The 26,066-nt window shown below is 39.8% G+C and overlaps 1 long non-coding RNA gene across 1 annotated transcript in view; it reads right to left on the bottom strand.

Annotated features, from left to right (window-relative positions):
• LOC116864252 overlaps window positions 1-26,066 on the bottom strand; it is a 120,411-nt gene that overhangs the window by 30,919 nt on the left and 63,426 nt on the right. Inside the window, exon 2 of the long non-coding RNA XR_004381974.1 lies at window positions 22,705-22,763. This is a non-coding gene — a long non-coding RNA (uncharacterized LOC116864252). The remainder of the gene's footprint in view (window positions 1-22,704; window positions 22,764-26,066) is intronic.

Here is a 26,066-nt window from a genome sequence, read left to right as displayed (position 1 = left end):
TATGGTACATGTATATGATTCTTTGCATATGAGATTTTGTATGTGAGTGTATTGTATGTTTATACGCATATGTCACTGTTTACACATGTAAGGGAGGAACATGCTGGGAAGATAAAGTCCACAGTCTCAGATATTTTTTGTTAAAATCTGTAAGATATTTTTGAACTTCAGTAACATTCCCTACCAGCTATGTAACTAGGTATATATAGCCTATTATCCTTAAACACTAGTTATTCCCTTTTATAAAATGGGAATAGCAGTACTTCTCTTTCAGGGTTGCTCCAAGGATAAAATAAGACAACGCATGTATGCAGTAGTGGTACAACTGGTAAAATAATCTTAATAAATAGGAGTTACTATTCTTACTACCTTATTATCTCTGATACGCTATGGTGTTCATAAATAGGTCAAAATCAAGTCCAAAAAAAAGTCCTATTCAATCTCATTGTGTCTGCCCCAAAAGCATCACTTTGGGAAATTCACTCTTGTCCCAACCCCAGGAGGCTACTCCCTCACTCTCATCTCAGGGGCTTTGTTAATGTGCTTCTTTCCACCTGGAATATTTTCCGTTCTTACAATTCTACTGCTAAATTCTTCCCCTTACTCGGAGCTGGGCTTCAACCCACCATTCCCATTTAGCCTTCACTGACCCCTCCAGGCCTTCTTAATCTCCTACTCCTCTGATTGACAACAGTACTTACAGGAAAGATGCGACTAGCTCCCAGAGTTGTGGCCACCTGAGATGCTATGTTGAGAAGGATTCTGAGACTGAAACCATGTCCAGAATCAGCAAGAAAAGAATTACAGTGTCTGACATGGGTTGCAAGAAGTAGATGCTGTGAGCTACGCAGCACATGGCTGCAATACTTGCCATGTTAGTCTTTCTTCACTCAAGATATTGTACTATTCACCTAATGCTTCAAGTGTGCTCTTTCCTTGAAACCAGGGACCTTGTTTCATATTTTTTTAATGTGTGCCCACTCTAACTAGTGTGGTGCTAAGTATGAGGCAAGGAATCAATCAAGGCTGGTGGGAAGATTAATTCATTCCTTGATTGGTAGCCAAAAAGCATGAGGTCATGTACTACAAACTCAGAGCATCTGGGGACAATGAACAAATACAATCCCACAACCTCCCCACAGGGACCATGGGGACAGTGGTGTGATCGTGGCTTTTTGACTGAGCTAGACTCCAGTCTACCTATTAACTGGGTGGCCTAATGGCCAGGTCATGTAACCACACCAAATGTCAGTGTCCCTATCCAAAAAGAATGGGGCTAATAATATCCACATTGCAGGATTATTGAGAGGATTAGAAAAGATCACATATATAAAAGGCTTGACCCAGTTCTGGATAGAAAAGAGGCATTCCGTGTATCTGAGTTTCATTTTTTAAGGTATGAATAATGAATTTGAAAAGAATTCAGAAAATCATCATGATGTGGCAATCTGGTCCCCCAGGAAGACAGTCCACACCAACCCCTTGGATCATGCATTTGTGTGGCATTTATGAGGAATCCCCTCTTCCCCACCCACTTGGCCGCTAGCCTACTACCCACCTTCTGCCCTCTCTACCATCCCCTTTGCAAGTAATTTGGAGTTCTTCCTACTAGCACAACAGGCTCTCTTTATAAAGGAGAAGTGAGGACTGGAATGTTCAGACACGTTTTCCACTGAATCAAGCCTGTATTTCTCAGGCAGGAGCTAAGCATACTTAGACGTGTGGAATGTCAGCCAGGATCAACAGAGACCCTGGATTACCCTTGCTTATGTAATTTTCTGGGGAAATCCAGGGCATTGAAGTCACTAACCACTTTGCTTCAGTTGAAATAGTGCCTCCTTTTAGAGCCAAATGTCAATCTAGGATAAACCATACATTCCAACCTATAGATAAAGCATTTATTTTTTAAAACAGCCACCACTTATTGAGTACTCACTATGTGCTAGGCACTATGGTAAGAACTTAATAGACAGAGTCAGACTTTATCCTCCCAACAATCTCAAGAAGTAGTACAAACTACTGCTTCTCCTCAAATCTATATAAAACCCAGTCATTATCTGAAACGCTGTGTTTCAGTGGTACTTAAAATACACAGAGACATTGCTCCTCCTGGGCTATATCTCTGCTCCACCGAACACTCAACACAATCACCAGGAATCCAATGGAGAGAGGTGCCCAGGGACAAAATTCCCAGTCTTGCTCCAGAGCCCCCAGAGGTTTCCTCCTACAATATCCATTAGCCCTAGCAGACGTTCCTGGTGTAAATCACCATCCAGCACTAGATGAGAATATAGTTATTATAACAATTGCTGCATTGCATGATGCTTGTGCCATTCGGAAATGTAGGTCTAATTAGCTCTAAGCTCTAGAAGATTTGAGTATGGTAGTTTCATTTTGGCTTAATGCTCGGTGCCTGGTGTAAAATCTGAATTTATTACTCTTTTTTTAATCATTTCTGCATGGCTCAACCAGTCGTATCAAAACTACTGCATGTTATAGACTTTAAAAAGTGATTCCCTGTAGGCATTTTAAGGTATAGGATCTATTATGAGAAGATATATATTTGACAGCATTCTGTTTATTACTCAGTTCTGCTACATTGTTCACGAACCCAGTGAAAGATGTTCACAGTGGTAAGTAACACTTTATTCCAGGAAGAAGAAACGCAGGCAACTTCCTTCAGTAAGTACTCGAATCAGTGTGTGACAGGACTAATGGTCAAATGCTTCACATACTCCATCAAGACTTCACAAGCAAGAAACTGTTTTAGTGCTACATGGCTCCCTAGATTTTATCCAAAAATGTTTTTGCATTAAAAGTAGTGGGTCTCAGCAGTAGATAATCTGTTACATTTCTGAACATTTTAAAGAACAAAACCCAGGTAGCATCCTCCCTTCTAACCCAGCCCCTGAGAACAGCTGTTTAGAGTTAGGAATGGAAGACATCCCTGTTACTCCTTCTCATATTTATTTCTTTATTCTGTTTGTGCCTGAACTAGTCCAGATCTGGGCCAAGTGTCTTGGGGAAGCTAACCCAGAACCCTGACCTCACTGAGCCAAACCAACAAACCCCAGCACTTCCTAACCTCCAGAATTCTTGTGTGCAATAATCCTACTGTTTAAACCACTTTCTCTTGGACAATCTGTTATGTGCAGCCAAAAGCATCCTGATTAAATCACTAGAAATAGTATAATCTTCCATCCTCAAAGTATACAAATAGGTAGAGAAGAACATGTACTTGACACTTGGACCTAGATACACATCTTGACTCTCTCATTTATTGATTTATCTGTCTCCCTACTGGACTGTAGTCCTCTTGAGGATAAGGTTATTCTTTATTTGTAAAGAGAATATACTATTCTTTTACAAACTCAAACATCTTGAATGCAGGCCAGGCTCTGCCATTTACTAGTTCTGTGACCTTTGAGCAAATGATTTAACTGCTCTAAACTAAAAAAAAAAAAAAAAAAAAAAAGTTAGAAAAATAGTACCATAATACCTACTTTATATATTTCTATAAAATATTCTACTTTATAGAATTGTAATGTGAACTAAGATAATCCATGTAGTAAACTACTTAGCACAGTACCTGAGACAATGAAAGAATTTTTTTCAAAGACAGTTAATAGTAGTAGTTTTGTATATTTACCACCTGTCGATTTAATAAGAAATTGTTGAATCAATGAGTGAATGAATGAATGCATGAAAGAATTAGTGAGTAAATGGATGAGTGAATATTAACTTTGCTTATGTTGCTTTGAATGTTCCAAAAGGCATAAACCTTAGAGGCTTGAGACACTGAGAATTAACTTGGAATTACTGATAGGCAAAAAAAAAAAAAAGAAGAAGAAGAAGAAGAAGAAAGAAAAAGAAAAGAAAAAAGGAAATTAACTTGGGTTGTGATATAATTTTTAAATCATGGGCTTTTCAGCTTCTTTGTATCAAGTTTATGATTCCTTATCCATTTTTAAGAATCTCTAGGAAAAATTTGCCCAAAAGCAATCTGTTCTCTTCTTGGGAAATAGTCTCTCTTGATCTTGCTCCCAAGGACACAGAGAAGAGATGCCTCCCACTTTCATGTCCAGTATCAGCTTTCCAAAGCTGAAAAGCACCTCTGGCTTCTGAGGCTGGGCTTCTGCTAACTCTACCTATGTCCTCTGCATCATTCCACTGTATCTCCTGGCCTTGGAAAGCAAATATTTTGAAACATCAGCCACATCTCAAGCACATGTAGAGGTGCTATAGGACACCACCCAAACTGACACATTCATTCTCATAGTCTCTGGGAATATTGGCCCTTTCTCTGGCAGCTGCTCACATCCAGAAATGATTGCTCATTTCTGGAGCACAAAGGTCTAGTCCCCTTGCTTCAGTTCAGGGCAACCCAAGGTCCATCCCAGTCCTGAGGCCACAGTCTCTGCTGCAATTCTACATCCACCTCTGTCCAATCTTACTTCCTCACTCCCTCCTAGGTGTTGTTCCTGCAAACCTGCCCCAGGAAATACCTTTCTCTTTCTCACTAGTCTCAGAGTCTATTTCCAGGAAATCTGGCCTAAGACAGAATCATTTCAGGTGCCAGAGATAATAACAGTGGGTTTTTATGGAGGTTTCAGTACATCGGCATGATTAGTTGAATCATTGGTAGTTGACAGTTAAACTCAATCTCCAGCCCCTTTACCCTCCCAGGAGGTCGGAGGAGGTGGGACTGAAAGTTCCAACTCTAATCACAGGCTCAGCTCCACTGGCAACCAGCCCTGTTCTTTAGCTGCACTCTAAAAGTCACCTCATTAACCTAATAAAAGACACTTTTTTGTTCCCATCAGTTAGGAAATTCCAAGGGTTTTAGAAGCACTATGCCAGAAACAGGGACAAAGAACAAATACATACTTCTTACTATAAATCATAATATCATACCCTTCAATCTTCATTTCTGAAGACTGTCAGCTAGAAGGAACTACTTTTTCCAGAAGTGAGTTGTCCACACAGTAGGTATTAGGTATTTAGCCAAAGACCCAAGGACATAACAACTATAAAGGTGGTAAGAAGTAGTTGGATTCCAAATTCAAATTTAAGGTAGTGGCAACAAGATTTTCTGATGGATTATACATGGTTTTAAAAGAAAGACAGGAAGGAAGGAAGGAAGGAAGGAAGGAAGGAAGGAAGGAAGGAAGGTCGGTCAGCAATGACTTCAAGATTTAGTCTGAGCAACTAAAATAAAAGATATTACGGGGAGAAATAGGCTTGAGGAATAAAATTAAATTGTTAAATTTTAAGCATGTTACGCTTGAGTCATCTAATAGCCACTTAAGTGGAACTTTAAATAGGGAATTGGGACTCGAGTTAAAGAGAGGTCCAAGCTGAAGATACAATTTGATCATTATCGGTGTACAGATGGTATTTAAAGCCCTGAAACTGATGAGATCATCAAATGTGAGTGAAGACAGAGAAGTCAGGGTCTGAGGGCACTCCAGTATTTAGAAATGTAGGTGATGAGAAGGAGCCAGAAAGGATATTGAGAAGGAAAAATAATGAGGTAGGAGGAAAACCAAGTGAGTATGGTGTCCTAGAAGCCAAGTGAAGAAGTACATTAAAAAACAAGGAGAGATCAATTGCTAACAAGTTGAACAAGATGAACCCTAAGAAGTGATATTTGGTCTTGGCAATATGGAACTGAATCACCAGCAACTTTGACAAGAGTTGTTTTTGTCCATAGTGGAGAGGAAAGCCAGCACAGAAGAGTTCATAGAAGAATGACCGAAGGACTCTAGTCAAATGACAGAACCGCCTGGAGTTCTGTGCTAAGACTGTGAAATTAAGCCCAATTCAGAGAGTGCTATGCTCAATTAATGATGTCTGCCATGAGTACAGGATAGGAAAACAGTGGTATGTACAATACATATTTACTATTCTTAATCCAGGATAGTCATTCCTTCCGTATTCTCTGTACACCTTTTTACTCTATAACCCACTTGGGGGACTCATCAATGGTTAATTCAATGTTGTTCCAATAAACTTCTGATTTTTCAACATACAGTTATTCTTGAATAGAAAAAGATTTTTTATTAAATTCCATGCCCTGGTTGGATTGTTTTAAACCAGTTTCCAGTGTACCATGGAAAGTAATTTATGAGAGTTCTGAACGAACTCTGTATGCCTTAAGATATCACATCTCTCTGAATAACTAAATTACTAAGCAAAAAGCTTTCAAAAGGGTTTAAAAAAATCATATTTGATTATGCAACACATACTTGTATTTCCTGTCTCCCTTTTCTCTGGGAGTCAGGACTAGGTAAGAGAGATTTTCACATATGCATGTGAAGTTATTTCTTTTCATTGGAGGTCAAAAGGCCATAATGGGGCACCTGGGTGGCTCAGTGGGTTAAAGCCTCTGTCTTCGGCTCGGGTCATGATCTTGGGGTCCTGATCTCGGGGTTCTGGAATTGAGCCCCACATCGGGCTCTCTGCTCAGCGGGGAACCTACTTCCCTCTCTGTCTCTGCTTGCCTCTCTGCCTGCTTGTGATCTCTCTCTCTCTGTCAAATAAATAAATAAAATCTTTAAGGGGAAAAAAAAAGGCCACAATGTATAGTAAGAAAACCTGGCAGGAATAAAAGGTACACAGACATATTAAAATTTGATTCAATGACCAATGGATTTTCAATATGACCACATTTTCTCCAAGTCTTATATTTTCTCCCATTCTCTGAAAGCATTTCTTTGGTACTCACTTCCTTAGGAAAATATTTCCTAGAAGGGTACATGTTATGGTCTTCAAAAGTTAATTTCCCTTTAAATTTATGTGCCTGCATTCTAACACTCAGAGCATCCTAACTGCTCAGAGTTGGAAAGTTTCTTGAGTTATCTTTTTCAAATATCTATTCAGTGTGTGAATAAATCCTAGGTCCACTATCCCTGACAGATGGCCTTCAGATCTCTGGTTAAACACCTCCAGTAATGGACAACTCACTTCCTTGGGATAAAGCAGTTCCCTCCAGCTGTCAGACTTTTGAAATGAGAATTGAAGGGGAACCTGGACGTTCAAATAATTGAAGGGATATGCACATACGTGAGTTTCTTTTCTCACACAATGTGTAGGGTTATATAACAAGATGCTCAGATTCTTTGGTTATTTGGGGTTGACTTCTTTTGATTGTTCTCTGATTTCTGAGACTCCAAGACAGAGTAAACACTCTTCGTTTGTCAAGTAAATGCCCTCCAACTACACCCAGACTTAAGAGGGTTTCCACTGAAATAAATTCAGGACTGTCTGATTTTTAAATCTCTTTTGTTCTTGGCCCAACAGAGAGGCATATAGTTGGGTGGGTGGAGGGACAACTGGCATAATGACCTCCTAGTTCTCTAATTATGGCACCAATAATCCCCTTTATATTCTGGTGTTTTGTAGCATGTTTATGGTTTTGTCTTATTTCATCTTTAAGGCCAAACAAATCTGACTCCAATTGCCACAAACTCATGAGGCCCCAGCCACAGGCCTCAAGCAAGGAAACAAACAAATAGAATGCATGGGAACCCAGTTTCTCAGATTAAATATGACAATGGTGTAGAGTCCATATGTCCCAGGAAAAAGGACATTTAAAAAGTCTCGAGGGTGCTCTGTCAAATAGGATCATCCAGGTCCCATGCAATTGTTCATTTTTCATCCTCAGTGGAATGTCATATGGATTCTGTCCTTCACTTATGCTTAAAGATGGATGGCCAATTGTTTAAGCCTGGTGTTTTTCATTAATTATTCTGCCAACAAAGCTTTAAGTAAAATCATTTAATTTAGGCTTTGCTTAGTGGGTTATAGAAAATCAGTATTTATTACTTTTTTTTTTACTCCTCCCATCTTTTATTACTATTTTTTATTAACTTTTATTTTCCATATGACTCAACCAAAGAGACTAGGGCTTTGAAATTTTACAAGCCAATTCCTCATAGATAATACAAAGCATTAGATTTATTGCCAGGAGTAAGCAATTTTGTAACTTATGCTTAGGTATGTCCAGAGAAAAGAAAGAGTAAGAAAGTAAAACACAAAATTTGTTTTTTTCCACGTGTGATAAGATAAGGTAAGAATGTGTTTTAGTTCATCTGTGGATTTGAAATGCTTCTTTACAGACTCAAATACCAAAATGACATTCTCATCTATTCTGGGAGCAGGGCGGGATAATTTGGTAAGGACTGATTTTCTTTTTTTTAAGGCCAGGAAGGCAATCTGGTTATATCCATCATTACCCTAGCTAATGACCTACTTGTTTGTTAGCAGCTGCTGTTGCCAAGGAAAGGTACCTGTTTTCTAACAGTAGTACCTCATTGCTAGTTGGAGTGAGAGAATGAGAGGAACCAATGGCCTGCCTCAGGGCCATGTGGGTGAGTGGACTCAGCTTGAAAAGAATGTGCTTTTCTTCAGTTATCTAGAATGACTGTAAGTCTCTCCCTTGGAAGAAATCTAGGAAAAGAACAGTCCAGGTACAGAGTTATCCTAAAACTGGACAGAAACAATTTGATAGAAACAAGGTTATAGTGAAAGCATTTCTAGGGTTCACATTTACTTGGAAAAGAATATAAAATATATTTTTGACAGGAGACGAGTCAAGATGGCGGAGAAGTAGCAGCTGAGACTACTTCAGGTTGCGGGAGATCAGCTAGATAGCTTATCTAAAGATTGCAAACACCTACAAATCCAACGGGAGATCGAAGAGAAGAAGAACAGCAATTCTAGAAACAGAAAATCAACCACTTGCTGAAAGGTAGGACTGGCGGAGAAGTGAATCCAAAGGGACGGGAAGACAGACCCCGGGGGGAGGGGCCGGCTCCCGGCAAGCGGCAGAGCAACGGAGCACAAAATCGGGACTTTTAAAAGTCTGTTCCGCTGAGGGACATCGCTCCAGAGGCTTAACTGGGGTGAAGCCCATGCGGGGCCAGTGTGGCCTCAGGTCCCGCAGGGTCACAGAAGGATCGGGGTGTCTGAGTGTCGCAGAGCTCGCAGGTATTAGAACGGGGAAGCCGGCTACAGAGACGGAGCCGAGGAGTGAGCTCACAGCTCGGGCTTACCTTGAACCGGTCGCAGGCTCGGTGAGCTCGGAGCGCAGCCGGAGGCCAGGCAGACGGGAGTAATTGGACGCTGTTCCCTGAGGGCGCACTGAGGAGTGGGACCCCGAGCTCTCGGCTCCTCCGGGCCGGAGACTGGGAGGCCGCCATCTTCCTTCCCGTCCTCCGGACTCTACGGAAAGCGCTCAGGGAACAACAGCTCCCGAAAGCAAACCCGAGCGGATTACTCAGCCCGGGCCCTGGTAAGGGCGGTGCGACTCCGCCTGGGGCAAAGACACTTGAAAATCACTACAACAGGCCCCTCCCCCAGAAGATCAACAAGAAACCCAGCCAGGACCAAGTTCACTTACGAGGAGTGCGGTTTCAATACCAAGGAGAGCAGCGGAATTCCAGAGGAGGAGAAAGCAAAGCACGGAACTCATGGCTTTCTCCCCATGATTCTTTAGCCTTGCAGTTAATTTAATTTTTTTTTCTTTTTCAATTTTTTTCTCTTCTTCTGCTAAATTTTTTTAAACTTTTACCCTTTTCTTTTTTAACGTTTTTTAACTAGTTTATCTAATATATATATATTTTTTCCTTTTTATATTTTTTTCATTATTGGTTTTCTTTTTTTTTATTTGTTTCTTTTTTCTTTTTTATTTTTTTTTTCTTTCTGAACCTCTTTTTATCCCCTCCCCCCCCCCTCACGATTTGGGATCTCTTCTGATTTGGCTAAAGCATATTTTCCTGGGGTTGTTGCCACCCTTTTAGTATTTTACTTACTCCTTCATATACTCTTATCTGGACAAAATGACAAGGCGGAAAAATTCACCACAAAAAAAAGAACAAGAGGCAGTACCAAAGGCTAAGGACCTAATCAATACAGACATTGGTAATATGTCAGATTTAGAGTTCAGAATGACGATTCTCAAGGTTCTAGCTGGGCTCGAAAAAGGCATGGAAGATATTAGAGAAACGCTCTCGGGAGATATAAAAGCCCTTTCTGGAGAAATAAAAGAACTAAAATCTAATCAAGTTGAAATAAAAAAAGCTATTAATGAGGTGCAATCAAAAATGGAGGCTCTCACTGCTAGGATAAATGAGGCAGAAGAAAGAATTAGCAATATAGAAGACCAGATGACAGAGAATAAGGAAGCTGAACAAAAGAGGGACAAACAACTACTGGACCACGAGGGCAGAATTCGAGAGATAAGTGACACCATCAGATGAAACAACATTAGAATAATTGGGATTCCAGAAGAAGAAGAAAGAGAGAGGGGAGCAGAAGGTATATTGGAGAGAATTATTGGAGAGAATTTCCCCAATATGGCAAAGGGAACAAGCATCAAAATCCAGGAGGTTCAGAGAACCCCACTCAAAATCAATAAGAATAGGTCCACACCCCGTCACCTAATAGTCAAATTTACAAGTCTTAGTGACAAAGAGAAAATCCTGAAAGCAGCCCGGGAGAAGAAGTCTGTAACATACAATGGTAAAAATATTAGATTGGCAGCAGACTTATCCACAGAGACCTGGCAGGCCAGAAAGAGCTGGCATGATATATTCAGAGTACTAAACGAGAAAAACATGCAGCCAAGAATACTATATCCAGCTAGGCTATCATTGAAAATAGAAGGAGAGATTAAAAGCTTCCAGGACAAACAAAAACTGAAAGAATTTGCAAACACCAAGCCAGCTCTACAGGAAATATTGAAAGGTGTCCTCTAAGCAAAGAGAGAACCTAAAAGTAGTAGATCAGAAAGGAACAGAAACAATATACAATAGCAGTCACCTTACAGGCAATACAATGGCACTAAATTCATATCTCTCAATAGTTACCCTGAATGTAAATGGGCTAAATGCCCCAATCAAAAGACACAGGGTATCAGAATGGATAAAAAAACAAAACCCATCTATATGTTGCCTACAAGAAACTCATTTTAAACCCGAAGACACTTTCAGATTTAAAGTGAGGGGGTGGAAAAGAATTTACCATGCTAATGGACATCAGAAGAAAGCAGGAGTGGCAATCCTTATATCAGATCACTTAGATTTTAAACCAAAGACTATAATAAGAGATGAAGATGGACACTATATCATACTCAAAGGATCTGTCCAACAAGAAGATCTAACAATTGTAAATATCTATGCCCCTAACGTGGGAGCAGCCAACTATATAAACCAATTAATAACAAAATCAAAGAAACACATCGACAATCATACAATAATAGTAGGGGACTTTAACACTCCCCTCACTGAAATGGACAGATCATCCAAGCAAAAGATCAACAAGGAAATAAAGGCCTTAAATGACACACTGGACCAGATGGACATCACAGATATATTCAGAACATTTCATCCCAAAGCAACAGAATACACATTCTTCTCTAGTGCCCATGGAACATTCTCCAGAATAGATCACATCCTTGGTTCTAAATCAGGTCTTAACTGTTATCAAAAAATTGGGATCATTCCCTGCATATTTTCAGACCACAATGCTCTGAAGCTAGAACTCAATCGCAAGAGGAAATTTGGAAAGAACCCAAATATATGGCGACTAAACAGCATCCTTCTAAAGAATGAATGGGTCAACCAGGAAATTAAACAAGAATTGAAAAAATTCATGGAAACAAATGATAATGAAAATACAACAGTTCAAAATCTGTGGGATACAACAAAGGCAGTCCTGAGAGGAAAATATATAGCGGTACAAGCCTTTCTCAAGAAACAAGAAAGGTCTCAGGTACACAACCTAACCCTACACCTAAAGGAGCTGGAGAAAGAACAAGAAAGAAACCCTAAACCCAGCAGGAGAAGAGAAATCATAAAGATCAGAGCAGAAATCAATGAAATAGAAACCAAAAAAACAATAGAACAAATCAACGAAACTAGGAGCTGGTTCTTTGAAAGAATTAATAAGATTGATAAGCCCCTGGCCAGACTTATCAAAAAGAAAAGAGAAAGGACCCAAATAAATAAAATCATGAATGAAAGAGGAGAGATCACAACTAACACCCAAGAAATACAGACAATTATAAGAACATATTATGAGCAACTCTATGCCAACAAATTTGACAATCTGGAAGAAATGGATGCATTCCTAGAGACATATAAACTACCACAACTGAACCAGGAAGAAATAGAAAGCCTGAACAGACCCATAACCAGTAAGGAGATTGAAACAGTCATCAAAAATCTCCAAACAAACAAAAGCCCAGGGCCAGACGGCTTCCCGGGGGAATTCTACCAAACATTTAAAGAAGAACTAATTCCTATTCTCCTGAGACTGTTCCAAAAAATAGAAATGGAAGGAAAACTTCCAAACTCATTTTATGAGGCCAGCCTCACCTTGATCCCCAAACCAGACAAGGATCCCATCAAAAAAGAGAACTACAGACCAATATCCTTGATGAACACAGATGCAAAAATTCTCACCAAAATACTAGCCAATAGGATTCAACAGTACATTAAAAGGATTATTCACCACGACCAAGTGGGATTTATTCCAGGGCTGCAAGGTTGGTTCAACATCCGCAAATCAATCAATGTGATACAACACATTAATAAAAGAAAAAACAGGAACCATATGATACTCTCCATAGATGCTGAAAAAGCATTTGACAAAGTACAGCATCCCTTCCTGATCAAAACTCTTCAAAGTGTAGGGATAGAGGGCACATACCTCAATATTATCAAAGCCATCTATGAAAAACCCATCGCAAATATCATTCTCAATGGAGAAAAACTGAAAGCTTTTCTGCTAAGGTCAGGAACACGGCAGGGATGTCCGTTATCACCACTGCTATTCAACATAGTACTAGAAGTCCTAGCCTCAGCAATCAGACAACAAAAAGAAATTAAAGGCATCCAAATCGGCAAAGAAGAAGTCAAACTATCACTCTTCGCAGATGATATGATACTATATGTGGAAAACCCAAAAGACTCCACTCCAAAACTGCTAGAACTTGTACAGGAATTCAGTAATGTGTCAGGATATAAAATCAATGCACAGAAATCAGTCGCATTTCTCTACACCAACAATAAGACAGAAGAAAGAGAAATTAAGGAGTCCATCCCATTTACAATTGCACCCAAAACTATAAGATACCTAGGAATAAACCTAACCAAAGAGGCTAGGAATCTATACACAGAAAACTATAAAGTACTCATGAAAGAAATTGAGGAAGACACAAAGAAATGGAAAAATGTTCCATGCTCCTGGATTGGAAGAATAAATATTGTGAAAATGTCTATGCTACCTAAAGCAATCTACACATTTAATGCAATTCCTATCAAAGTACCATCCATTTTTTTCAAAGAAATGGAACAAATAATCCTAAAATTTATATGGAACCAGAAAAGACCGCGAATAGCCAAAGGAATATTGAAAAAGAAAGCCAGAGTTGGTGGCATCACAATTCCGGACTTCAAGCTCTATTACAAAGCTGTCATCATCAAGACAGCATGGTACTGGCACAAAAACAGACACATAGATCAATGGAACAGAATAGAGAGCCCAGAAATAGACCCTCAACTCTATGGTCAACTAATCTTCGACAAAGCAGGAAAGAATGTCCAATGGAAAAAAGACAGCCTCTTCAATAAATGGTGTTGGGAAAATTGGACAGCCACATGCAGAAAAATGAAATTGGATCATTTCCTCACACCACACACGAAAATAGACTCAAAATGGATGAAGGACCTCAATGTGAGAAAGGAATCCATCAACATCCTTGAGGAGAACACAGGCAGAAACCTCTTCGACCTCAGCCGCAGCAACATCTTCCTAGGAACATCGCCAAAGGCAAGGGAAGCAAGGGCAAAAATGAACTATTGGGATTTTATCAAGATCAAAAGCTTTTGCACAGCAAAGGAAACAGTTAACAAAACCAAAAGACAACTGACAGAATGGGAGAAGATATTTGCAAACGACATATCAGATAAAGGGCTAGTGTCCAGAATCTATAAAGAACTTAGCAAACTCAACACCCAAAGAACAAATAATCCCATCAAGAAATGGGCAGAAGACATGAACAGACATTTCTGCAAAGAAGACATCCAGATGGCCAACAGACACATGAAAAAGTGCTCCATATCACTCGGCATCAGGGAAATACAAATCAAAACCACAATGAGATACCACCTCACACCAGTCAGAATGGCTAAAATTAACAAGTCCGGAAATGACAGATGCTGGCGAGGATGCGGAGAAAGGGGAACCCTCCTACACTGTTGGTGGGAATGCAAGCTGGTGCAACCACTCTGGAAAACAGCATGGAGGTTCCTCAAAATGTTGAAAATAGAACTACCCTATGACCCAGCAATTGCACTGCTGGGTATTTACCCTAAAGATACAAAGGTAGTGATCCGAAGGGGCACGTGCACCCGAATGTTTATAGCAGCAATGTCTACAATAGCCAAACTATGGAAAGAACCTAGATGTCCATCAACAGACGAATGGATAAAGAAGATGTGGTATATATATACAATGGAATACTATGCAGCCATCAAAAGAAATGAAATCTTGCCATTTGCGACAACATGGATGGAACTAGAGGGTATCATGCTTAGCGAAATAAGTCAATCGGAGAAAGACAACTATCATATGATCTCCCTGATATGAGGGAGAGGAGATGCAACATGGGGGGTTAATGTGGTAGGAGAAGAGTAAATGAAACAAGTTGGGATTGGGAGGGAGACAAACCATAAGTGACTCTTAATCTCACAAAACAAACTGAGGGTTGCTGGGCAGAGGGGGGTTGGGGGGGGTTATGGACATTGGGTAGGGTATGTGCTATGGTGAGTGCTTGAAGTTTGTAAACGTGGAGATTCACAGACCTGTACCCCTGGGGGAAAAATATATATATATATATGTTTATAAAAAATAAAATTATAAAAAAAAATATATATATATTTTTGACAACAAAATGCCAATTTATTCATTTCTAGTGAGAAAATTATTGAGCAAAATGAAAATATTTGCACTGTATGACTGGGGCATTCTCCTCCTGTTATCAAGCCACATGCAAAGAAAAACATGGGAATCAGAAGGGGCTTGGAGCTCAGGGAACCTTAAGAGAAAAGGATGGATAAATGGGTCTTTAATGGCACCCATCTGACAGTGACAAGAATCTTGACAATCAGACCATAAAGTTTCAAAGTCCCTCAGCTAGAACTCCTTTCATTCATTGCCACTAGCCCTAACCTGTGATTAAAACCAAAAATAAACACAAAATTAAAATCAAGCCTCTCCCACTGGTCTTTGCGCAGTCTATGGAGAATTTTGCTGCTTCCTTTCCAGGTGATTTGGAGGCAGGGAGATAACCAAGTTTCCAAGCACAAACACTGACCCATGTATTCGGAACATTAAAGACAATGGAAATAAAAATTAAAAATGCAATCTAGGAATACATCAATTAATACTCAAGTCCTTGAATTTATAACAATAGTTTTAAAAACTAACTGGTTACCTTCAGAGGAGGATAGAGAACCAATTCATTATCTTTATGGTAAATAAAGAGAAAGAGTCAAGCATATCCTGAACTGTACCACTGGATAATCAAAGAGTAAATGAGGGGAAGCATCTGCTTCTAAGTTTTCTAGCTAATAAATGAACGGAAAATGGTAGAATTAGACATCACCATTTAGTCCTTCCCAGTGAACTAATGGATCCAAACATTGACCATTGACTGATGTTAACATTCAAAAAAGAGCAAAAATTGGATATCATATGCCTCCTGGTGAAATAGCTCAATGCCACCTGCCAATTTAATCAGGTCTCTAAAGACAGTTCCCAACTTGCAGACAATACAGAAGACAGAGGAACATAGTGAACTGTACAATAAGTACATAATCAGCAACATCCATATTGTAGGAAAACTCCAGAGGTCAAAAGGTAAATTGTAAGAAAAAGAAGGGACTCTATGAGAAATGTGTATGTTAAAGGAGATTTGAAGATAATGTCAATTTTTTTTTAATGGGTAAGACTGAACTAGAGGGTTTCAGGATGCTCACTTGGATGATAAAACTATATGGGACACAAGGAAGTGATTACCATAAAAGTCAGGTTACTTTTGGGGAAAAAGAGGGGTGAGATTCAATAGAGCAAATAGCTTTCTAGGGTGAATGACAAAATTTTATCTCTTGACCTCAATGGTGGTGAGAAGGGTGCTGCCTTAGAACTCATTAATCTATACAGCTATTTTGTGTGACTTTTAATATCTGTGTTTAACAATAAAAAGTTTGCAAAATGAGAAATCTACTCTTCCTTTTCACTGTGGGTTTTTTTTTTTTTTATGGTTTTGTTTCACTTGGCCTGAGGAAGACTTCTTACCCTCTCTATAAGAGACTCAGCCAATCATCCAATCAATCACTTCTCAATGTCGAGGTATTTGGAATAACTATATGATGGGTTATGCTCATTGTAATCTGGTGATTTGGATTTGACTGACACCACTTGGGCTACTCTGGCCCAAAAGCAACATTTCTAAGAGGCTCTCCAGGAATACAAACCCAACCCAAGAGCCCTAGTAGGCTATAACCTAGTGGTGAAAAACAGGACTGATAGTTTGAGATGGTTGAAGTCATTCTCTTTAATAGTCATCCCTCCCATGGACCAGAGTGTGGTGGTAATGTGCCTCTTGGGAAAAAGAGGGTGATTTCAGTATCCCAGCACATTATCATGGGGGAAAAAATGACCTCATCAAAGCCAATCAAGAAATTACACATAGTTTAGGACAACTGCTCACAGTTATAACCAAGTGGCAAAGCTACAAACAGTTCATAAAAGCCTTCCAGGGCATGTAGTAAGATGGGGGAGACAGGATGACTTCAACTGTATCCATTTTTACAGATCCCTCTCCAGCCGCCTTCCACTGCCTGAGCAGGTCTTGGCTGTATACATGCCTACCTTGCCTAATAAAATATAAGAGCTCTCACACTTTTCTAAGGCAAGCCCATCTCATTCCCAGGCAGTTATCAGCCAGTGCCTAGATACAAGAAAACTGGTGCCTTGAAAGAAGAAGTGAAGACTTCAGCTTCAATCCCACAAAATCAACTAACTTGGGTTTGTAGCTCCCTGACCCAAAATCATTTCTATTATTTTCAATAATAATGATTATAAATTATTTTTGGAGTTCAAGGCTCAAGAGCACTTGAGACTGGCTTATATTAAATTGGCCAATAAAGCACCTTGAGTCAATTCAAATTGTGAAAGGATGCAGAGATCTGGGAGTATGGCGCATGGGAGAAGAGGGAGCTATTGGAGAAAATCTCCAAGCAGAAAGCACTTCATAAGTTTTCAAAGCATTTTAAAAGTCAATCTGATATGTAAGTAAAAGCTAACAAACTGCACATTTATTTCCCTCACCTAGATCACATTCACACTGGGCATGTAAAATCCAAGATGCAAGATTTTATGGGGGCTGGAACACATAATGTGTCTGTGTGTCAGGAAGCTGATGAGACAAGACTTTTAATGACCTAAGGCAGTGGTACTCTGGGGCACAGACAATAGCCTTGACCATCCAAAGCCCTGTAAGGAAGTTTTGACCCCATTACTAAAGGGGACAAAGTCCATGGACTCTGTGATAATAATCTGTTATTGGAAGCCTATTTGTCCAACATTCTCAGATTATTAGTGGAGGAACTAAGGTCCAAGGAGGAATGTACTTGCTTAAGGTCTTTGAGGTAAACACTAATTCCATCCTCCTGCTCTTCCCAGAGGACAACTCTGTTGGGGTAATCACTTGTCATACAGTCATGTGCTCAGAAAAGGGGGCCACTGCCACTCCCAAAATGAAAGAACCATGGCTGGTCAAAGCCAACCTCAGCCATGTCACTGCCATTGCTCAGGCACAGACATGTGACCAATCCTAGCCAACGGGATCTGGAGATAATTTCCTGGGGAATTAACAGTAAATACTTTCCTCCATAAAAACAAGAAAGAAGAAAAAGAAACACATAGGAAGAAACACTGCTCTTCTTCTTCATGAGATACTGTAATATCTGCATACGACGCATGAAACTTCTATAGCCACCAGACAACCATAACAGAAAGGCTAAGCAGAAAGATAGCAGTCCTCAGTGACGTCATGAACCTGTGATTCTGGACTTCCTGTTACACACAATAGTAAATATCCTTAAGTTAGTTTTTGCTGTACTTTGAATTTCTTTCAATCTAGAGGATCCCAGCTGATACAATCTTTCAGAAAGTTTGTGGCAAGGCTAGGATTAGAAAAGGAACTCATCACTTCCAGGCCAATGAAGGCCTCTATTTAAGGGACTGATGAAGTCCGTGAGCAGGTTTACCAGTCTAGGTAATGCCACGGTAAGAAACAACCCGCATATCTCAGGGCTTTACAACAACAAGGTTCTATTTCTTGCTTGTGTAACATGTCCATCAGTATTGGCTGAAGCTCTGCTCCAGGAACCCAGCCCAATGAGTAAACTCTTTTCTGAAATATTACTGACTTTGTGACAAAGCAAGAAACAAAGCATGCCAAACCATGAACTGGCTCTTAAAAGTTCCGTTCAGAAATTTCACATATCACATTCTTTTTTTTTTTTTTTAAGATTTTATTTATTTATTTGAGAGAGAGAGAAAAAACGAGCAGGAGGGAGGGGGTGAGGGAGAGGGAGAAGCAGGCTCTCTTCTGAGCAGGGAGCCCAATGTGGCACTCTATCCTAGGACACCAAGATCATGACCTGAGCTAAAGGCAGAAGCTTAACCAACTGAGCCACCAGGTGCCCTACACATATGACTTTCACTCACATGTCATTAATCAGAGCAAGTCACATAGTCTAGCTTGATATCAATGAGGAAGTGAAAAAGAACAATTCCTTCAGGCAAACACCACATTTAGTCATATTTAATGCTTCTAAGAAATAGCTAAGCACCCCGGGGGCAACTAAAATGGTTACTGAATTATTTTGGTAACATTTCTAAACTTCAGGATATTTTGGCAAACACAACTGCTATGCCTTCTTTTTATAATAAACTCTTCTTAAAATATCTTTAATTTTAGAATGATTATATGTCCATTAAAATTTTTTCCATACTGTACTATATACTTGACTATTGCTAAGAGACTAGATCTTAAATGTTCTGACCACAAAACAGAAATGGGAATTTTTGTGATAGGATGGAGGTATTAGCTAATGCTATGGTGGCTATCATTTTGCAAAATATGAGTGTATCAAATCACTATATACCTTAAGCTTATACAATGTTAGATGTCAATTGTATCTCAATAAAGCTGGGATAAAAAGAGAATAAAAAAAGTCCAAATCAGGGGGCACCTGGGTGGCTCAGCGGGTTAAAGCCTCTGCCTTCAGCTCAGGTCATGATTTCAGGGTCCTGGGGTTGAGCCCCGCATCGGGCTCTCTGCTCAGCAGGGAGCCTGCTTCCCCTCCTCTCTCTGCCTGGCCTCTCTGCCTACTTGTGATCTCTGTCTGTCAAATAAATAAATAAAATCTTAAAAAAAAAAAAGTCCAAATCAGTAAAAGATTAAAAAAATAAAATGTTTTGCTTTCCTAATCCTACCCGTCATAGATAAATCACTAATAATTTGGTGTATGTCCTCTAGTCCTTTTCTATGTATGTTCACATGTCTGTATACATATGCACATCTGTACATATATTTGTGGCTTATTGCAAAAAATACCATTTTAGAGGTGCCTGGGTGGTTCAGTTATTAAGTGTCTGCCTTTGGCTCAGGTCATGTTCCCAGGGTCCTGGGATCAAGCCCCATGTCGGGCTCCCAGGGAAGCCTGCTTCTCCCTCTCCCACTACACTTGCTTGTGTTCCCTCTCTCACTGTGTCTTTCTCCGTCAAATAAATAAATAAAATCTTTTTTAAAAAGTACTATCCTATACAATTATACATAATATCATGAATGCTTTTGCTTGTCAACATACAGCTTATTATTTTTTTTCTTTTTTTAAGATTTTATTTATTTATTAGAAAGAGAGAGACAGAGAGAAAGAGCATGAGCAGAGGGGAGAGGCAGAGAGAGAAGCAGACTCCCCACTGAGCAGGGAGCCCAATGTGGGGCTCTATCCCAGGACCCCAAGATCATGACCTGAGAGCTGAAGGCAGACAACTGACTGAGCCACCCAGGGATCCTGGCTAATTACTTTTCTTTTTTAAAGATTGCATAGTATTTCACTGTGTGTCTGCACCATAATTTATATCACAATTTCTTTCAGGATGGACATTTAGGTTGTTCTCATGCTCATTATCACAAACAATTCTGTACTGATCACTCTTTTACATATAGACATAGATATTTGCATACTCTTATGAGAATTTCTGTAGAATAAATTCCAAAAAGGAGAATTGCTGGAAGAGAAGGCATACACATTCAACAATTTGAGAGATATTGCAAAATGGTCCTCCAAATAAGATTATATCAATTGTGTCTTTTAACTGGTAGGCTTATTGAATCCAGGCAATAGTGTATTAGACAGTGATCCTTTTAGACAAAAAACATGTGCTGACAAAAAATATGTTAATACTGACTGCATATAAATATAAATATTCTGGACATATTTATAGTGGCCCCCTCTCTTCAGGGAGCTTAAATCTAGTAAGGGAGAAAACAAACACATATGAAAATACTAAAAATACATAAATACTTAGTATAAGAAATTGAATCAGGCACATGTGGAAACAGCTGCAAGAAAGCAGATGTGATAAGAGAATGTTCAATGAAGTGAAGGGTGTCAGTGTAGGGATAGGAAAGTCTTTCAGAAAAGAAACAATGTCATTAATTACAATTGATAGAAGGGGGAGCTGAGCCTTGGCAGGGTGGCTATTGGAGATGGGGTTGATGGTAGCACTGGGAAGGGAAGAGGTAGCTTGCCTGGGTAAATGAGCTTACAGGGTTTGCATGCTGGGCGAATTGCATTAGGGCCAGAGTCTCTTCTTCAGGCCAAGATTTTACATAACTAGGTCTATCTTGGGTCATTGTCTGTAGACTTTCTTAACAACAAGGGATTGGTCTGAATAGCCAGTCTAAAGAAGTGAGACTAGAAGAGGTCTGCCCTCTTGCTTAGAATCTCTAAGCTATAAACCACCACTACAGCTCAGCCAATTGATCCCATGGAGAAAAAAGTAAATCATTCAACAGGATATATCCAAAATCCCCCAAACGATATGGATTCTTAGGCCCCTATTGAATACCTTAACCTTTAGCTTTCACAGCAAATAGCCTAATGGGGGTATCATTAGCCCCTTTGGGAGCCTGGTTTCATGGGAAAGACCATAACCAAGTTCAAGCATTAGGGAGCAGGATACAAATGCATGAAGCAAATGCTGCCACATCCCCGCTTCTAGCCTAAGACATCTCTGATTACAACAATTAGACCTAGAAAAGCCTCAGAATCCTCAACACAGCCTTCCAAGGAAGTACTACCAATCAAATGAAACGGGCACTGGCACTGAAGCCCATTTGTCATCCCTGATTTATAGCAACAGATTAATCATTTCCTCACCAGGCATTCTTTCCCACCTATTACTTCACCAACCATAAACTTTCTCAGAAGAAGCCATAGGCATTAGGACCTCATACAGACCTAAACAGCCCACACTGGGAAGGGGGGAAGTCACCCCTACCCACTATGGCATCCACTCCTCCAAGCCCCCACATTCTTATAAAAGAGTATCCCTCAAAGATGTTAGCTCTTCATCTGTTTTTGCCTCTATCTAGAGGTGGTTACTTCCATTCATTCTTTCAACCAATATTTATGAGGGCCTACTATGTGCCAAGTCATGTTCTACAGACTGAGGCTACAGCAGTGAGCAACGCAGACAAACCCCTGTGCCCATAGAGCTTACTTGGAAGAGAAAGACACAAACAAGATGCAGGTAAGCGCCTAGCAGGCTAACTGACACTAAATGCTAAGGAGACCCCAAAACTGCAAGAAAGTGGAATAGGCAGCATTGATTGGCAGGCAGCAGATGGAAATTTTAAAAAGAGAAAATTTCCCCAGTTGATGAAATGCGACTACAGACCTAAAGAAGGAGAAGGAGCATGCCATTCAGACTGAGAGGAACAGATCAGGAACAATGAAGAGGTAGATCTCAATGGACAAACTGGGGAGTATTGGGGGGGGGCAGAACGAAGAAAGAGGGTAAGTCTGGGGGTTGGGGGTTATAGATCATAAAGTGTCTCATAGTGGGGGGTCAAAAGAAAGTCTCTGATATAGATGGTCTCTGCCTTCACCAAGTTTCTATTTATCACGGAAGACAAAGAGTAAGTACATCATTATAAGTAATTCACTCTAAGTGTAACAAATACAGCACATTTATAAAGATGGGGGGGCTGCAAGGTGCCACGGAAGATATAACAGGACAGCCTGATAGCACTGGTGGTCATAGACAATTTCCTGAAAGAAGGATTTCTGAACTAAGCCCTGAAGGATAAGGAGGAGTTTGCCCAGCAAAAAAAGGAAAAGAATGTGCCAAGCAGAGGGAACAGAGTGTGTTCAATCAGACTGGAGGTAGAAGAGAGCACAGAGCACAAGAGAGCAGATGGGTGCGATATCATCCGAAGAAGCCCACAGGAACTAGAACCCTCAGGGCTCTGAAATGCTTATTAAGGGTCTTTGACTTTTAAGCACAAGAGGAAGCTTTAGAAAGGTTTTAAGCATAAAAGCAGATCAGTCTTACCTTTTTTGTAAAAAGATCTCTCTGATTATTATGTCACTCTCCATGCTAAACTCTTAGACCTATGAGATGACACAATAAAGCAAAATTGTTTTAAAAATTGCTCTTACTTCTTTTCTAATTAGCATCTTGAAGCCCACTTTTCATCTCTGACCTCCCTTCCTGATCAGTGGAGCTGACCAGTGGTCAGTGGAGCTGCTGTTCTCCCATTCATTCTGGTAAAATAAAGCCTTGGCCATTCCTCACCTGTCCTGAGACAGGTAAGTCCCCACAGATTTTTCCTAAAGCAAGGCAGGACATAGATGTATGAGAATACTTCTCTGAGAATAAGGAGAAGAAAAATGTGGTTTACTCTATTTGATCCAGGCTTTTTCCATACAGAAACTCAACAGATCAAAACCATTCCAAAACTGGGATGAAACCATATGGTTTCCAGAATCACACATTGTTTTTACAAGGTTCAATGGTTGAGACTGCCTTTCTCTATCGGTGGAAATGAACCAGACTTTTCCCATTTGCTTCTCACGGTCATTGCATGGAGGTTAATTCATTTGTTACCCACGTAGACAACATGTAAGGTGCCACAAGTGATCTGGAACATACAAAGCATCAAAGACGACATTCCTTCCTTCTGCCTGAAGTAATCTTGGGTCCTGTGTTTCTGAAAAAGCAGTGAATTTGTGCATCTCCAAGCAGCAGGAAAATGTTATTTCTTTTATCGTGTTCTTTGTATTCTACAGTTCTTGGTATATTCCATACTCTAAATTAGGCATCAAAAGTATTTCTGATTAAAAATTTATACAGCTCATGACAGCCTCTTTCTAGAACATAAACCCTAACTAATTCATGTTCATTTACCCTGCAGTTTTCTATTTATAATATTTTAGAATTTCTGTGCATTTGTATTATAAATTATTAAATGATATCAAGGTTCTTATTTTGATGAGAGAATTTTTGATGAATTTGACAGTGTAATTACTTCAGATACTGCTCTGGATTGCTGGGAAAATATTTAATTTTATTTACCACGATGAATAATTAAAGCACGCAAGTGGTGGGCTCTCTTGCTGTGCCTTCTAGCTCCTTACTTCTGTTTGCTTCTCGTTAATTAAAATAGTGATGCTTATATGTGTAGTGGCTTAAAAGAAATGAATTACCAATTTGGGGTGGGGGTGGGGTGAGGAAGAAGCAGGCATGTGATAAGACTTGAGAAACCTGTATCAAAGTAGAGAGGAAGGAGGGAGATGATGAAAACTTGGCTGTGCTTTGTTTCATGTTTTTCTTGCAAGAGCAGAGAGAGTGAAGAGTAGTCTCCTTGTTTATTTGGTGAACTACCCTCCCAGTTCTAGAAACTTTTCATGTGCCAGCTTCTCAACCAAAACAACAGAAATGGTAATGGCAAGAAAGGCTGGGAAGAGCACCACAACTTCATCTATAAAGCCCAGGAGATTCCTGATTATCATAGGGGTTACCATTTTGGGTTCATTGATTACATTATTATGATTTTCATTTGGTTATCAGAAAACCCTGCTAAGGTACACACAAGGTCAACCTTAACATTTCTACTTGAGGATGAGAAAGTTGAGGTTCAGTTTGATGAACAGCCTAGTCCCACATCACTCAGAAGTACAAAGTCCCAGGTTTGATGACTCTTTATCCACAGGGATTAAGAGATCAAGGAATGAAGTTTTTCTTACCACCTGATCTTAAGTAATGCAAAATAATTGTTAAAAGTGAGACAACATGGGGCACTTGGGTGACTCAATCAGTTAAGCATCTGACTCTTGATTTTGGCGTAAGTCATGCCTGATTGCAGGATTGTGAGATGGAGCCCTGGGTCAGGCTCTGCTCTGGGTGTTACATACAGTGCTTGAGATTCTCTCTCTTCCTCTCCCTCTACCCCTGCCTGCTCATACTCTCCCTAAAAAATAATATAATAATAAGAATAATAGACAAGAAAACATGTCCAAAATGGAGTCACTTATGCTAAGCCCCATCTCACCAAACCAAGATTTAATTAAAGTTTCAGCTCTCCCAGAGATGGAACCTTAAAACAGTCAATCAGGAATTGCCCAATCAGCACTAGCTAGGTAATCTGCCTTCCCCTAAAGGAAAGTTACTTTGCAATAACCAATCTGGTTTTTTGCCCAATACAACGTCCTTGTTCCTGCTCCCTTTTGCCTATAAAAGTCTTTCATTTTGTACAGCTCCTCAGAGTCCCTGTCTACCTTCTAGAGTGGATGCTGCCTGATTTAGAATTGTTGAAAAAACCAATAAGATCTTCAAAATTCACTCCGTTAAATTTTGTTTTGTAACATAATAGACATATTATTAGACATTTGGTATATTTTCCCAAAAGAGAATTTACATGTATATATGTACATGTATATGTATGTGTGGGTATGAATTTCAAGTGCTAAAACACTTGCAACATCAGTGGAAATAGTTCTAAAGTGTAGATCAATACAAGTCACTGCTCTACTCTAGATCTCAGTTTCCACATCCAAAAATGGGGACAATATTGAGGAGAAGACAAGATGGGGCAGAAGTAGGAGGAGGCGCCGTTTCAACCCGTCCCCTAAAGTGAGCTGATTACCTACCAACAAACTCTGATCACCCATGAAATCAGCTTGAGATTAGAATTATACACTTCTGGATCTCTATGGGGGCAGAAGACGTCAGTGGGCAGAAGCGTTCCAGAGTGCACCTTGCCTGCACCACAGTCGATACATTCAGCTACACATCCGTTCAGCCATCTCTCACCAAAATGACTAGGAGGAGGAATGTCCAACAGAAGAAAAATTCAAAAAAAAAAAAAAAGAAGAAGAAGAAGAAGAAAAATTCAGAGACTGGGCCTTCTGCATCAGAGCTATTGGGTATGGACATAGACAGTATGTCGGAAAGGGAATTCAGGCTGACAATTATCCAGGCAATAGCTAGGTTGGAGAAAGCCATGGATGACAAAATGGAATTGATTAGGGCAGAAGTGAAAGCCAGCAGGGATGATGTTCACAACGTTCTCAATGAGTTCCAATCTTATCTAAATTCTCTAAAAGCTAGGGTAACTGAGGTAGAAGATAGAATTAGTGATCTGAAGGACAAACAGATAGAGAAAAAGGGTCAGGAGGAAGCCTGGAACAAACAGCTTAGAAGCCACGAAAACAGAATTAGGGAAATAAATGACGCCATGAAACGTTCCAACGTCAGAATTATTGGAATCCCTGAGGGGGAGGACCAAAATGGGGACAATATTGGTATCTACCTCTTAGAGTTATAGGCATTTCATGAGACAATGCAGAAAAAGGACTCAGTAAGCCCTAGCTATTTCTATTTTTCCATGGCATATAGAGTTAAATATGGTACTG

This window comes from Lontra canadensis, unplaced genomic scaffold (genome assembly GCF_010015895.1).
Source record: "Lontra canadensis isolate GAN:19392208 unplaced genomic scaffold, GSC_riverotter_1.0 scaffold5, whole genome shotgun sequence".
Classification (NCBI taxonomy): domain Eukaryota; kingdom Metazoa; phylum Chordata; class Mammalia; order Carnivora; family Mustelidae; genus Lontra; species Lontra canadensis.
Note: the sequence above shows the minus strand (reverse complement) of the source record. Positions and strands in the feature narration are given on the sequence as shown.